This window comes from Balaenoptera physalus (genome assembly GCF_965194825.1).
Source record: "Balaenoptera physalus genome assembly, chromosome: 3".
Taxonomy (NCBI): Eukaryota; Metazoa; Chordata; class Mammalia; order Artiodactyla; family Balaenopteridae; genus Balaenoptera; species Balaenoptera physalus.
Genome location: NC_138890.1, coordinates 13,987,395 through 14,001,261, shown reverse-complemented (window position 1 = coordinate 14,001,261; position 13,867 = coordinate 13,987,395). Strand labels below are relative to the sequence as shown.

The 13,867-nt window shown below is 48.6% G+C and overlaps 1 protein-coding gene across 1 annotated transcript in view; it reads left to right on the top strand.

Annotated features, from left to right (window-relative positions):
• The window catches only part of PBX4 (PBX homeobox 4), a 55,930-nt gene that overhangs the window by 29,886 nt on the left and 12,177 nt on the right, over positions 1-13,867 (top strand).

Here is a 13,867-nt window from a genome sequence, read left to right as displayed (position 1 = left end):
TAACTGAGCAACAGGTCCTATTTGAATTTCCCCAGATTGTGTCCTAAATGCCCTTTTTCTGGTCCAGGATCCCACACTGCATTTAGTCATCGTGTCTCCTTAGTCACCACCAACCTGTGAAGTTTCCTCCATTGTTCCTCATCGTCCATGGCTTTCATACTTTTGCTGAGACCTGCTCAGTTATTTTATAGAGTCCCTCAGTGTGGTTCGTGTGTTGTTTCTTCATAATTAGACTGAGGTTGTGCACCTGTGGCAGGAATCGCACAGAAGCAACGTTGTCCTTCTCAGTGCATCGTGTTGGAGGTATGTGCTGTCAATAAGTCCTATCACTGATAGGACCGCTGACCTTGATCACTTGGTCAAGGTTAATAGCAATTTGAAGATGGTTTACAAGAGAAGCCACAAATATGGTGAAGACATCATTTAAACCAAAATCATCATTTAAACCAAATCAGAGAAAGATTGTCACTTGATTTCTTAGAATGAGTTGGTGTCTCTTTTTTTTTTTGGCTGCATTGGGTGTTTGTTGCTGTGCACGGGCTTTCTCTAGTTGCGGTGAGCGGGGGTACTCTTCATTACGGTGTGCGGGCTTCTCATTGCGGTGGCTTCTCTTGTTGTGGAGCACGGGCTCTAGGCGCGAGGGCTTCAGTAGTTGTGGCACGTGGGCTCAGTAGTTGTGGCTCGTGGGCTCTAGAGCACAGGCTCAGTAGTTGTGGCTCACGGGCTTAGTTGCCCCACAGCATGTGGGATCTTCCCAGACTAGGGATCGAACCCATGTCCCCTGCATTGGCAGGTGGATTCTTAACCACTGCGCCACCAGGGAAGTCCAGAGTGAGTTGGTCTCTTGAGATCAATTATTTGAATGTTGTGTGTCACTTTGGAGTATAGCACTTGAGTTATGCTGGGGCTCGTGGAAAGCACGTATGTGGTACAAAAGTATGTTTCTTTCTCAACACGGTTTTGGTGCAAGGTTGACGTGTACTTGACATGGACGGTGGCAGAGAGCAGTGAAAGGGTCTGAATTCCGCTTTACCTCTGGCTCCATGACCCTGGCATGTGACTGAAACTTTCTCTGTCCCCAGTCCTTCTCTGTGACCTGGGGACAGTGACAACACTTAGCTCACAGTTACTGAAGACTGTGTGAGTTCTTACGTGTAAGGCTATGGGTGTGGTGCCAGCCGCCAGTAGTTATCTGGTGACTGAAAGAGAAATTCAATTTTTTTTTAAATTTTATTTATTTATTTATTTTTGGCTGCGTTGGGTCTTCACTGCTGCGCGTGGGCTTTTCTCTAGTTGCGGCGAGCGGGGGCTACTCTTCATTACGGTGCACGGGCTTCTCATTGCGGTGGCTTCTCTTGTTGTGGAGCACGGGCTCTAGGCACGAGGGCTTCAGTAGTTGTGGCACGTGGGCTCAGTAGTTGTGGCTCACGGGCTCTAGAGCACAGGCTCAGTAGTTGTGGAGCACGGGCTTAGTTGCTCCATGGCATGTGGAATCTTCCCGGACCAGAGCTCGAACCTGTGTCCCCTGCATTGGCAGGCAGAGTCTTAACCACTGTGCCACCAGGGAAGCCCGAGAAATTCAATTTTAAACCTACATTTGTTTCACCCAAATGCTGTAAGGATGTGATATTTTCCCCCCACAGTTGAAATATTTTTTATTGTGATAAAATATACATAACATAAAATTTACCACTTTCCCATTTTTAAGTGTACAGTTCAGTGGCATTAAGTACATTTACATCATTGTGCAACCGTCACCACCATCCATCTCCAGAGCTTTTTCATCTTCCTAAACTGAAACTCCTTACTCATTAAACACTAACTCCCCATTCCCCACTCCTCTGGCCTCTGGTAACCACCATCCTACTCTCTGTCTTTATGAATTTGACTGCTGCTCTAAGTACCTCATATAAGTGGAATTATACAAGATTTGTCCATTTGTGACTGGCTTATTTCACTTAGCATAATGTTTTCAAGGTTCACCCATGTTGTAACATGTGTCAGAATTTGCTTCTTTTTTATGGCTGAATAATATTCCATCATATGGATAGACCACATTTTGTTTATCCATTTGTTGTGGGACATTTGGTTGTTTCCGCCTCTTGGCTATTGTGAATAATGATGCTAATATCTGCACAAATATCTGTTCGAGACCTTGCTTTCAGTTATTTGGGGTATATACGCAGGAGTGGAATTGCTGGATCACATGGTAATTGTATATTTAAGAACTGCCATACTGTTTTCCACAGCAGCTACACCATTTTCCATTCTAACCAGCAGTGCACAAGGGTTCCAGTTTCTCCACATCTTCTTCAACACTTGTTATTTTCTGCATTTGTTTTGTTTTGTTTTGTTTTTATAATAGCCATCCTAGTGGGTGCAAAGTGGTATCCCATTGTAGTGGACATGATATTCTTTTACACTTGTTTGTATTTTAAAGACTCTTTGTTTGATGACAGCAGATTTTGGGAATCATATTAGTTCAAAGGAATATCTCATTGTGGATCTTCATGGTGTCAATCCTTAACCCAGGTAGAAGTCAACATTTTATCTGTTATCTTTACCACTACTTTCCTTTTTCATAAGAGCCAGCATGTGGTATATTTCTGTTCTAATTCTTTTACCCTCTATGCACTCTGTAACCCAAAAGCTTATATCCCATTTGGTTTACAAAGTCACTGTAGTTTGAGTGGTCTACGTTTGTTCTCACAGGTTTGTTTGTATGTGTTTAACTTTTTATTTTGAAACAATCACAGGTTCACAAAAATGTTCCAAGAACACGCAAATACATTTTCTCCCCGAACTATTGGAGAGTAAGTTGCTGCCACGATGCCCCGTGACCCCTGCACACTTGAGTGCGTTTCCAACAGGGACAGTCTCCTTTTTACCCACAGGACAACTGTCACGGTCAGGAAGGGAACACTGATACCCCACCCACCATGGAATCCGCAGATCTCATTCAGGCTCTGTCAGTTGTCCCAATAATGTCCTTTATAGAAAAGGACAAAAAGTTCAAAATCTTGTTGTGTTTAGTTATCACATCTCTTTGGTCTTGTTTCATCTGTGACAAGCCCCTGTCTTTCCTTGACTTTCATGACCTTGACCATCTGGAAGATCACAGGCAAGTCCCTCCATCTGGGTTTATCTGGTGTTTCCTCATGATTAGATTTCTGCTACACATCCTCAAAATGAATCAACGCCTCTTCTCACACAGAGGCTGCTCAGTGGTGCCCACATTTGCTCTGTCCCCTATTGATGACTTTAACTTTGGTCACTCAAGTGAGATAGTGTCTGCCAGACTTCTCCTTTTTAAAGTTGCTCCTTTTCCCTTTGTAATAAGTATTCTGTAGGAGGTACTCTGAGACTATCCCTCATTAAATTTCCCTTTTATTCATTTTCGTATTTTGTGTCGGTATAGATTCATGGAGTCTTATTTTATCACAGTTACTATTATCACTCATTTCGACGCTCAAATTGTCCCAGGGTTGGCTAGTGTGAGACCCTTCAAGCTGGCTCATGTCCTTCTGACATGTCTCCATCAGCCTTTGAGCATTCCCTTCCTTGCTGCCATAACATGTTCCAGGCTCTTATTCTTCCCTCTCCTGCTGGGCCGGAATCAGCCATTTCTCCAGGAGCCCTGGCTCCACTTAGAGTAGATCTTGGTTCTGGGTATACTTGTTACTATTGAGGCTGTACTGCTCTGGTCGCTCTCAGGGCACAGAGCTCAGGAGTATTTGTGGGGGATGCATATATACGTGTACACACACACATTCATGTCTATTTTTACTGTATCTGCATATATTGAAAACCATGAGGTCATTTCAGTATCTTTTTTTTTTTTTTTTTTTTTGGCTGCACCGGGCAGCTTGTGGGATCTTATTAGTTCCCCGGCCAGTGATCGAACCCGGGCACCGGCAGCGAAAGGGCCGAGTCCTAACCACTGGACTGCCAGGGAATTCCCTCATTTCATTGTCTTTAATTCTGGTTCAGCACCACAGAGTTCATTCTATTTCTCTCTCTCTCTCTAGATTGGTAACTCCTTTCTCTGACAATAAGAACCCTGCTCCCATCATCCTCAGTACTTTTACTTATTTAATCAGTCGTTCCCTCCCCCCGTCACGTGTATCCCATCCTCCTCCCTCACGTGCATCCCTTTTCACCACCTCAGCCCCTGACCCGGGTCCCCCACCAGCTCCCACGGGTTGCCCTCCTCTGCGGACGGCCCCTTGCCCTGTAGGTCCCACACTAAGCTCCTGCTCGGGTGCCTCTCACAGGCGTTTGAATGTCTAATGGCCCGTCTTGTCGGTTCCTTATTTAAATTATGAGGAGCAGATATTATGACTTCTAGTAAACAAGGTTGGGTTTTTTTGGGGTTTAAACAAGTTTGCCCTTAACCCCTCGCAGCACTCCCTTCAGTCCTCTGTGTGAACCAGATAAGCAGCGTTCCTACAACTGAACCCGAGAGTCCTGTGAGCTGGAAGATACTGCCCACGGGGGACACGCCAGTGTGTGTCCATCCCCTGGAGACATTGGCTACAGTCACATGTTCCTCAGGACCGTTGAACTGTATGATGTTGATCACACAGTCTTAAAAATCTTCCAGTGTTGGGGCCTCTCTCTGAGGTGTGCTGTCCCCCTGCCACCTCCCACCTGCCCCCAGGGGGAAGAAACAGCCCTTTGGGGGTGGTGGTTCCCCACTGCCCTCAGCAGTTGGCTCTGTCATCAGAGCTCCTTGGATGTGTGGGCCCTTGAGGTTTTTATTGACAACTTAGCTATGCAAAAGTAAAGAATTTAGTAGTAATAAAAAGCAGTTTTTCAAAGTAGTTTAATCAGCTGTTGTCTCAGGAAGCTGTAGTTCTTGATGACCTTTTCCCCATTAGTGAGATGATGCTGGGACCGATGGGGAAACTGCTCCTTGAGAGCTGTGGGTGTGCGCTGTCTGGCCACTTCTCCTTTCACTTCATCTGATTCCGTATGTCCACATGTGAACACAGCTGTCAGTCAGCTTCAAACTCAGCAGTTTCAGGAGGAAATGAAAGGCTTGAGACCTACTGCCATCAGGACAGGCTGAGGTGTCCGTTTTAGCCCACGCCGCTGCCCTGTCCCATCCTCCCCGGTGGCAAGGGCCACACTCAGGGCTTCTGACTCCACCCAGGCTAAATCCCAAGGCGACTGTAGGGCTCAGAGCATAGGCCATGCATCAGATCTGGGCATTTCTTCAGAAAATCATGCTTCCTTTCCACCGATTGGCTCAAACATCGGGGTGCCTGGTACATTTGGGGGCATGGCAGCACGGGGTTGGGGCAGCACCACTTAGCCTTGAAAAGCACTAGCCATCACAGTTGCCGAGAGCTGCCTAAATGTCAAGTTCAGTGTGGCCAGGTGTCTTTTCATATCAGTAGGGAGTGCAGTCGTGGAAGCACTGTGTTTCCAGCACATGGGCCGCAGGCCTTACAGTCTCCAGGATGGGCCACAGGGAAAGTAAATGAGATCTCAGTGCCGCCTCAGCTTCCCCCAACCCCATGACCAGGAATGACCAAGTCTTGGCCCAAAGAAAACTATTCAGGGTCCTGATCCTGCACCGGGTTCCCATGGGCCTCTGCCCAATGAGCGATCCTGCAGGCTGGGCCTCCTGGGGTGCCCACACTGGGAGAGGGCACATTGGCTTCTTGATTTAACCCATGTTTCTCACATTTGCCTCTAGCTAATGTCTGCGACAGACCTTTAGGGTAAACACTAAACCTGCACAGAGTGTTTAAAGCCCAGTAGGTATTGATGGAGCATGGGCCACAGCCAGAGAGCTCCACGAGTCCTGGCATCATTACCCCAAACTTCCAGTGGCCCGGGACAGACGTTTACTTCACTCCTGTTTTACAGATGAGCAGAGTGAAGCTCCGGAGAGAGGGTTGCACCCCGGTAACCCACAGCCAGGCTGCATGCTGCCCCTTCACACACTTTTCTGGCTCAGGGAGGGAACTCCGCACCCACAGGCCCCGGGCACTGTCTGTGCATCTGCTGCTCTCACCGCACCCATGATGGCTCCTGGCCTCTGCAATCTGTCTCCTCCGGTGAGCGCAGGGTCTAGGACGAGCCGTGTCCTAGGACTGCCCTGGTACCTGACACACAGTGTACACACCTTATATTTTTGTTGAATGAAGAACTGTTTCTGGTGACTGATACCTATTAAGTGAAATCCTTTTTATCCTGTACAGCTTACGGGGTTCAGGAAGACTGAGTGTCTGGGGCCTGACTTAGAACCCAGGGCTTATCATTCGTATCATCCTGAAAAGAAAGCCATCCTCCATGTAAACCGTTGTCGAATGTTCCTGGAAGCACTACCCCACAAGTTCCAGGAATTGCCTTCTGATGCCTCCTCCGGCCTGTGGGAAGGACACGGGTGCATCTTCCAGGGTTGATACTCAGGCCCTCCACCTGTGCTCTCCTCTGTGTGGTGTCTGGGTGGTCCTGCCTGCCGCAGTCTCTGAAGGCCAAGGATACCCTAGGAGTAGACCCCTCCCGAATCCTTCCCTTGAAACAGCCATCCTTCTTGGTATCTGGAGGAGCTGTCCTGAGGAGAACAAATAAACCCTTTTTTTTTTTTCATTAATTAATTTATTTTTATTTTTGGCTGTGTTGGGTCTTCGTTTCTGTGCGAGGGCTTTCTCTAGTTGCGGCGAGCGGGGGCCACTCTTCATCGCAGTGCGTGGGCCTCTCACTGTCGTGGCCTCTCTTGTTGCGGAGCACAGGCTCCAGCCGCACAGGCTCAGTAGTTGTGGCTCACGGGCCCAGTTGCTCCGCGGCATGTGGGATCTTCCCAGACCAGGGCTCGAACCCACGTCCCCTGCATTGGCAGGCAGATTCTCAACCACTGCGCCACCAGGGAAGCCCAAATAAACCCTTTTTAGAGAGCTTTGAATTTAGCTGGGAGGACCCAATACTGACCCAGTCCCTTTACTGAAACCCTTGGGGCTGGGTGCATTACAGAACTCAGAATTGTTTAGGTTTTAGGTATGTGGTGTTGACAAGAACTGAGGCAGAGCCTTGCATTCAGTGACTTAGCCTCAGAGCAGGAACGGTCGCACACACTGGTGTGGGTCAGGCTTTGCCTCCAAATTCGCTTGAAGGCCAACTTGCGTAAAGACCTTTGGATCTTGGATTGCAGATGGGCAGCCCCTTGAAGAGCTACCAAGCATCTTGGGAAGTTCACACCGAGGGACCTGCTCCGTCTTCTCCAAGCCGTGACTGTCCCCTGTGCTGGCCTCAAGTACGCATCTGTGCCTCACTTTGGTCAGTCCTGGGTTCACTTTGTCTCTGAGGAGCAAGAAGTCCCAGCCCCACCAGCCTTGCTCTCGGGCCAAGGAGCACGGGCAGCTGCCATGGAGGAAGTGGATGTAATAACTCTCACACAAAGGACTGCCCTCCTATTTCCTCACCACCGTTCCTGGGCCTGGCTGGGAGCTCTCAGGCATAAGTAATCCAGCAGTTTTTTTACCTCTGTTTCCGTGCCTCCTCCGCCACTCAGGTCTGTTACAATTGCAACATCTTGATCAGTAGCTTCAGCTTTCTGGTTGGGTCTGTCCAACGACTACGCTTCGGGCCAGTGTGTGACTTCTTCCAGAATTCAGATCCTTTTTGTGTTTGGCTGGCCCTGGGGCTGAGACCCCTGTGCGGTATTTCGCTGTGACCGTGCAGGGGGCGGATCTCCTAGAGCTGGGGGGTTATTTTTCAGGTTGCTTGGAGTGTCCTTTCTCGGCTCCACAGTCTCCGGGTGACTCATGAATCAAGCCTCCGATTCTGATCAGCGTACATAGCTCCTCTGCAGCTATTGACTGTGGCCCATCCCACAGGGGTGATTTGCATTTGAATTAATTAAAATCAAGTATAATTAAATAAGGTGTTCTTCAGCCACACTAGCCACATCTCAAGTGCTCAGTAGCCACATGTAGCTAGTGGCTCCCATATTAGTGCAGATCTAGAACATTCCATCATTGGGAAAGTTCTATTGGACAGACAGGTGGATTAGTATAGACAAATAGATAAATCAAGGATTATGAAAAAAAATCTAATGTCCATGATGATGACTAGAGAAACAAGATGTGGTCCATCCGTGCAATGGACTGTTGTTCAGCCATAAAAAGGAATGAAGTTTTCTGACACAAGCTACAACATGGATGAACCTTAAAAACTTTATGCTAGGGCTTCCCTGGTGGCACAGTGGTTAAGAATCCGCCTGCCAATGCAGAGGACACGGGTTCAAGCCCTGGTCCAGGAAGATCCCACATGCCGCGGAGCAACTAAAACCGCGAGCCACAACTACTGAGCCTGTGTGCCACAACTACTGAAGCCCGTGTGCCTAGAGCCCGTGCTCCTCAGCAAGAGAAGCCACGGCAATGAGAAGCCTGTGCACAGCAACAAAGAGTAGCCGCCCACTCACTGCAACTAGAGAAAGCCCATGTGTAGCAACAAAGACCCAACGCAGCCAAAAATAAATAAATAAATAAATTTTTAAAAAGAAAAAAAAAACTTTATGCTAACAATAAGGCCCTACTGTATAGCACAGGGAACTATATTCAATATCTTGTAATAACCTATAATGCAAAAGAATCTGAAAAAGATATAGATACAGATATAGATAAACTGAATCACTTTGCTGTATACCTGAAACATTGTAAATCAGCTATAGTTCAATTAAAAAAAAAAAAAAAAAAACCTTTATTCTGAGTAAAAGAAGCCAGACACAAAAGTCCACAATAGTGTGTGTTTCCATTTATGTGAAATGTCCAGAAGAGGGAGAAAGAGATTAGCAGTTGCCAGGGGCTGGAGTGGGGAGTGGGGAGTGACTGCTAACACGGACGGGGTCTCTTTTTGAGGTAGTGAAAAAGTTAGGTGGTAGTTGCACAACCTGGTGAATGTACTGAAAACCACTGAGTTATTCACTGGAAATGGGTGAGTTGTATGTCACATGAATTATTTCTCAATAGAGCTGTTATAAAAACCAATCAAGGACTGAAGGATTTCAGTTGGGGGCCCATAGCTTAAGGCCTTAGTACACAGATTCTTGTGAAGCAGCACTTTCTTGCAGCATCTGTTACCCTATTCAGGTTTCTTCTTAGGGATTAACCATCCACTGAAATTATCCTATGTGTTAATTTCACGCAGCATCTGTTACCCGCAAAAGCACAGGCGTGCCTGCAGAGTGCCCCAACCCTGTTATGGGCTTGGCATACTGTAGCTAGCAGTAAACTTGGCGATGGTGTGAAAGTGACTAATCTCTCTTCACAGAAAATGCTCCTTTTTACTGTCACCTAGAACCTGCTTAACATCAGTCCCTGGGACAATCCCTCTTAGGGAAGTTAGGGCCTTGGCGGGCCTAAAAGTCTGATTTCCAGCCTGGGAATGGGTAGGACATGGTTGTGCGTGTTGCTGGTCTGGTCATCTCCCTGTGCAGGACTCGGCAAAATAAAAGTCGTACCTTTGGGTGACGGTAGCCCAGCTTCGGAAGCTTCTAGATATTGTTCAGTTGAAATTAAAGCATTTCTTTGGAAGAGAAATAAGATTGTTTAATGTAGACAGAAACCATCCATAAGTGCTGTTTTTCTTAGCTGTTACTCTTAAATGTTCCCAAAGCCTCACAGGAGAGCGTGGACTAATTTTCTAGACGTTTTACTTGGCTGCATTTTCTATTACAGCATTTCACTGTCTTTTCCTTTTACCCTGTTGCCACAGGAAAACAAACCTAGGCAAACTGCATGCCAGTTTTACTGAGCATCAGCAGGTCATACAGTAGTTTATGACAGGGTCGCAGGCCTTAAATTAACAAATGCAAAAGTATATTGAAATGAGAATTAATTTGCATATTTGCTTGAGGTTTCAGCACTTAGGTTGTGATGTATTTTAATTAAGGGTTAATTAGAATTGATAGGAATTTGCATAGTGTTATACTCCCGCAGTCTGATGAATATCTAACGTGCATGTCAGCTGTGATTTCAGAAACCGACGAGAGTTTGCTAAAGGGGTATTCCTTGTAAAGTCCTGTGGGACCGAGAAAGTCCAGTGACTTAAAACAAGGCTTCATCTAGAATGTTGCTTAAAGAACTGACCCGGGGGACGTTGTCTCAAAGGTAAATGCAGGCCGTTCTCCACACCAACAGGCTGTGTTCCAAGTTATCCCCCTGGAAACAGGCATTTAAAGGGCCCTTGACGATGCGGGTGGCCAGCTGGTCAGAATGCCATTGCTCAGCACCAACCCCACCTGGAGGCCAATTTAGGGGAAAGGGGGAAGGGGAGGGGAGAGTTGTCGGTGACATCGGTGATCCCCGGGTGACTCCAGTTACACAGGAATGCCCTTCAGCCTGCAAATGGGTGACATCTCCCCTCTTTACCTTGCCCGTCTGTCCCTTCCCGGGCTCTGGTCCCATCCGCTCGACCAACACCTACAGGACAGAGCCTGCCTGTGTCTCACTCGAAGCAGTGCCTCTACAGGGTCCCCAGTAAGTCCAAGTGTGTGTGTGGTTTAGGGAGATGCCCCTTGTCAGGTTAAGGAGGGTTCTTTCTGTTCCTGGTTTGCTAAGGGTTTTTATCATTAATGGGTATTGTTTTAATCAGTTTGTTTCTTTTTGCATCTTTTGAGCTATAGTTTTTCTCCTTGTGGTTACTGTGATGCTCTACGTTGATAGGTTTTCATTTACATTCACTTACACTGATTTTCATTGGCATTGATGATTTTTACTGACAGATTTTGGAAGCACCTATGTTCAGAGATAAATCTTCTTGGTTATGATTCATATGTTTGTGCATGTACACGCACACAGATGTTGTTGACTTTGGGTTGCTGGTCATTTGTTTTGCCGTCTCGGCTCTGGTCATGAATGTGCTGGGCTGTGACTTCCCCATGAAGTCCCGCCTTGAGTTCTCCGTCGGGTGAGTGGGTGGCTTTTCCCGTGTCTCTTCTCTGAAACAGTTTGTTGCAGAAAGGGGCTCTCTCTTCCTTGAGGGCCTGGTAGCACTGGCCCATAAAATGTCCTGGTGGCCTTTGAGGAGAGGTTTCTCAGCACAAGTTCCTATTTCTGGGCCATGATTCTGTGAGGCCAGGCACATTCCAGGAACCAGAGCCAAGGCAGTGAACAAGACAGCGACGGTCCCTAGGGAAGAGGGTTGTTCCACACAGCCGTACAGAGACAGATGTGGCCCTCAGGGCCCTGGGTAGAGGTGGGGTGGGGGGGCAGGCAGGTGGGTCTCTGGGGGTATGTTTTGAACCAGGACCTAACTGATGGGACATCTCCACTTCCTTGTTGGGAAAGTGTCTCTGAGGCAAGGATGGCTTGGTGTCCAGGCCCAAGGGCAGCCAGGTTGGAGCTGAGTGGGTGAGGGGAGCAAGTGGCAACAGGGAATGCCAGGGAGCTTCTTGGAGTCAGATTCTGAAGGACGTGGGGGACTAGGGGCTCTTAGGGGAGTGGGGCCACCTCCCACTCCTGCTCTGGCCCTGCACCTTCAGTGTGTGTGTTCTCCAGGCCTCCTGCTGGGCATCCCACTGCCCTGGTCTCCCTCCCCTCTCTGCAGCTTCCTCATCCCACCCAGCCCCCTCCTCCACACACAGGCGCCACTGGCTGCCTTCATCAGTCTATCACCTCCATGGTCCCTTGGGTCCCCCTGGTGCTCGGAAACCACCCCCTCCTGTTCCCATGCTGTTGCCTTGGCTAAGGTGTTCACTCCTGGGCTGGGGAACCTGGGCTGCCTTCTCTGTGAGCTAAGCGCCCACAGTCTGGGTTCCTGCCACATTTGTGATGCCACCAAGCTGGTGTCCTCGGGGTTTGAGGGGCCTTGCTTCCTCACTAAATAGATCTTCCCATGAGAATGGATTGCTCTTCCTTTACAACCCGGTCCTGGCCCCCTCCTCCTCACTTAGCATCTTTGTGTCCGCTCGATGGGAGCGCCTGCAGTGAGCCTTTTTCCTGTGCACAGGGCTTTCCCTCAGCATTTCATCTCTGGAACTCAGGACACCCTCACAGGCTCTTTCCAGGTGGCAGCACTGTCTCCGCCCCACGACTGATGACTGTAGTGACGCACAGGGAGGCAGGCATCCTACAAATGTGTCAGGACGGTCACTTCTGGACTGTCCCACACCCAGAGCTCGCACCTGGGGCCCGGGCATCTCCGGGACATACCCACAGCCTCCGGCAGTGACCCAGCCACAGTCTGCTCAGGCCACAGGGTTTTGGCTCACCACCACCCAATACCAGTGCAAAATACAAGCAAGATGAACTAGGAAAAGGAAAGGGAAAATGAAGCAGGCATACAAAAGAATAAGCCCAGGACTTCCCTGGTGGTCCAGTGGTTAAGACTCTGTGCTCCCAATGCAGGGGGCCTGGGTTCGATCCCTGGTCAGGGAACTAGATCTCACATGCCACAACTAAGAGCCCGCATGCCGCAACTAAGACACGGAGCAGCCAAATAAAAAGCCCGACAGTCTCATTAGATTCAACAGACATGAAGTTACTCTGTCACATTGCTATAAAGGTTTCTATGTGCAACCTCTCTGTCTGTGTTGGCCTTTCCATAGACAGAGGGCAAACCAGACACCACCTTTCAAGGAGTCCTGATCTAGATTAGGACTGAACAAAACAAGTTAAAATCTCATCCTTCATACTGCACCCACAGAAGGAAAACTGTCAAGAGAAGGGGCAGGATCCAGAGGGGATTCCAAGGAAAGGGGGGACCTGAAGGCAGTGATTCGGAGGTGTGCTGACCTACCCGGACTTGCATGCATGTAGGTTCTTCCGCAGACCCATGTTAGGCTCTGTGACACGCATACTGTGGAGCAGGGTTGCAGACCACAGTGTTGGTAAATAAAGTTTTATTGGAACACAGCTGCTCGTTGGTTTACTATTTTCTGGGGCTGGTTCAGTTCCCAGTAAGGGCTCTTTTCCTGGCTTCCAGACTTCTCGCTGTGTCCTCACAAGGGGAATGGAATAAGGAAGAGATCTCTCTTCCTCTGCTTAGAAGGCCACAGTCTTATGGATTAGGGCCCCACCCCTATGACCTCACTGGACTTTTTTTTTTTTTTTTTTTTGGCTGTGTTGGGTCTTTGTTGCTGTGCGCGGGCTCTCTCTCATTGCAGCGAGCGGGAGCTACTCTTCCTTGCGGTGCGTGGGCTTCTCATTGTGGTGGCTTCTCTCGTTGCAGAGCATGGGCTCTAGGCACGCAGGCTTAAGTAGTTGCAGCTCGCGGGCTCTAGAGCGCAGACCAGCAGTTGCAGCGCACAGGCTTAGTTACTCCATGGCATGTGGGATCTTCCCAGGCCTAGGATCGAACCCGTGTCCCCTGCATTGGCAGGCGGATTCTTAACCACTGAGCCACCAGGGAAGCCCCTCATTGGACTTTAATTACATCCTCACAGGCCCTATTCCACATAGACATTGGGGGTCCCACGTGTGAATTTGTGGGGACACAATTCAGTCCATAGCAGTTCCATATTGTTTCTTAGAAAAAACATAATGTGTTGATATTCATAATTTTATTTTACTTCCTTGTTTGGTTTACTGGAGTTTTTTACCCACAGTAAATTGGGAACATAAGGAAATTTTGTGGTTTGCGGGGGAGTGCCTCTGTTTTAGATCCCACCACCTCTTCTGAGTGTCTCCAACTGACAGTGTCCCTGAGCTGAGCTCCTGGTCTCCAAAGCCTCCCGCCTGCCAGTCGAGGGCCCTGGGGGAGCTGAGGAGCACCCCTGGGACCGGAAATGAGCTTGTCGTAATTGACGGTAACGAGTGTCTAATGACCATAATCAGGCAGGGACAGTGTGCTGGGAGACAGACGCGCGGTGCTGAGGGAGAGGCAGGGCCGCGTGCAAGGGGCCGCTCGCTGACAG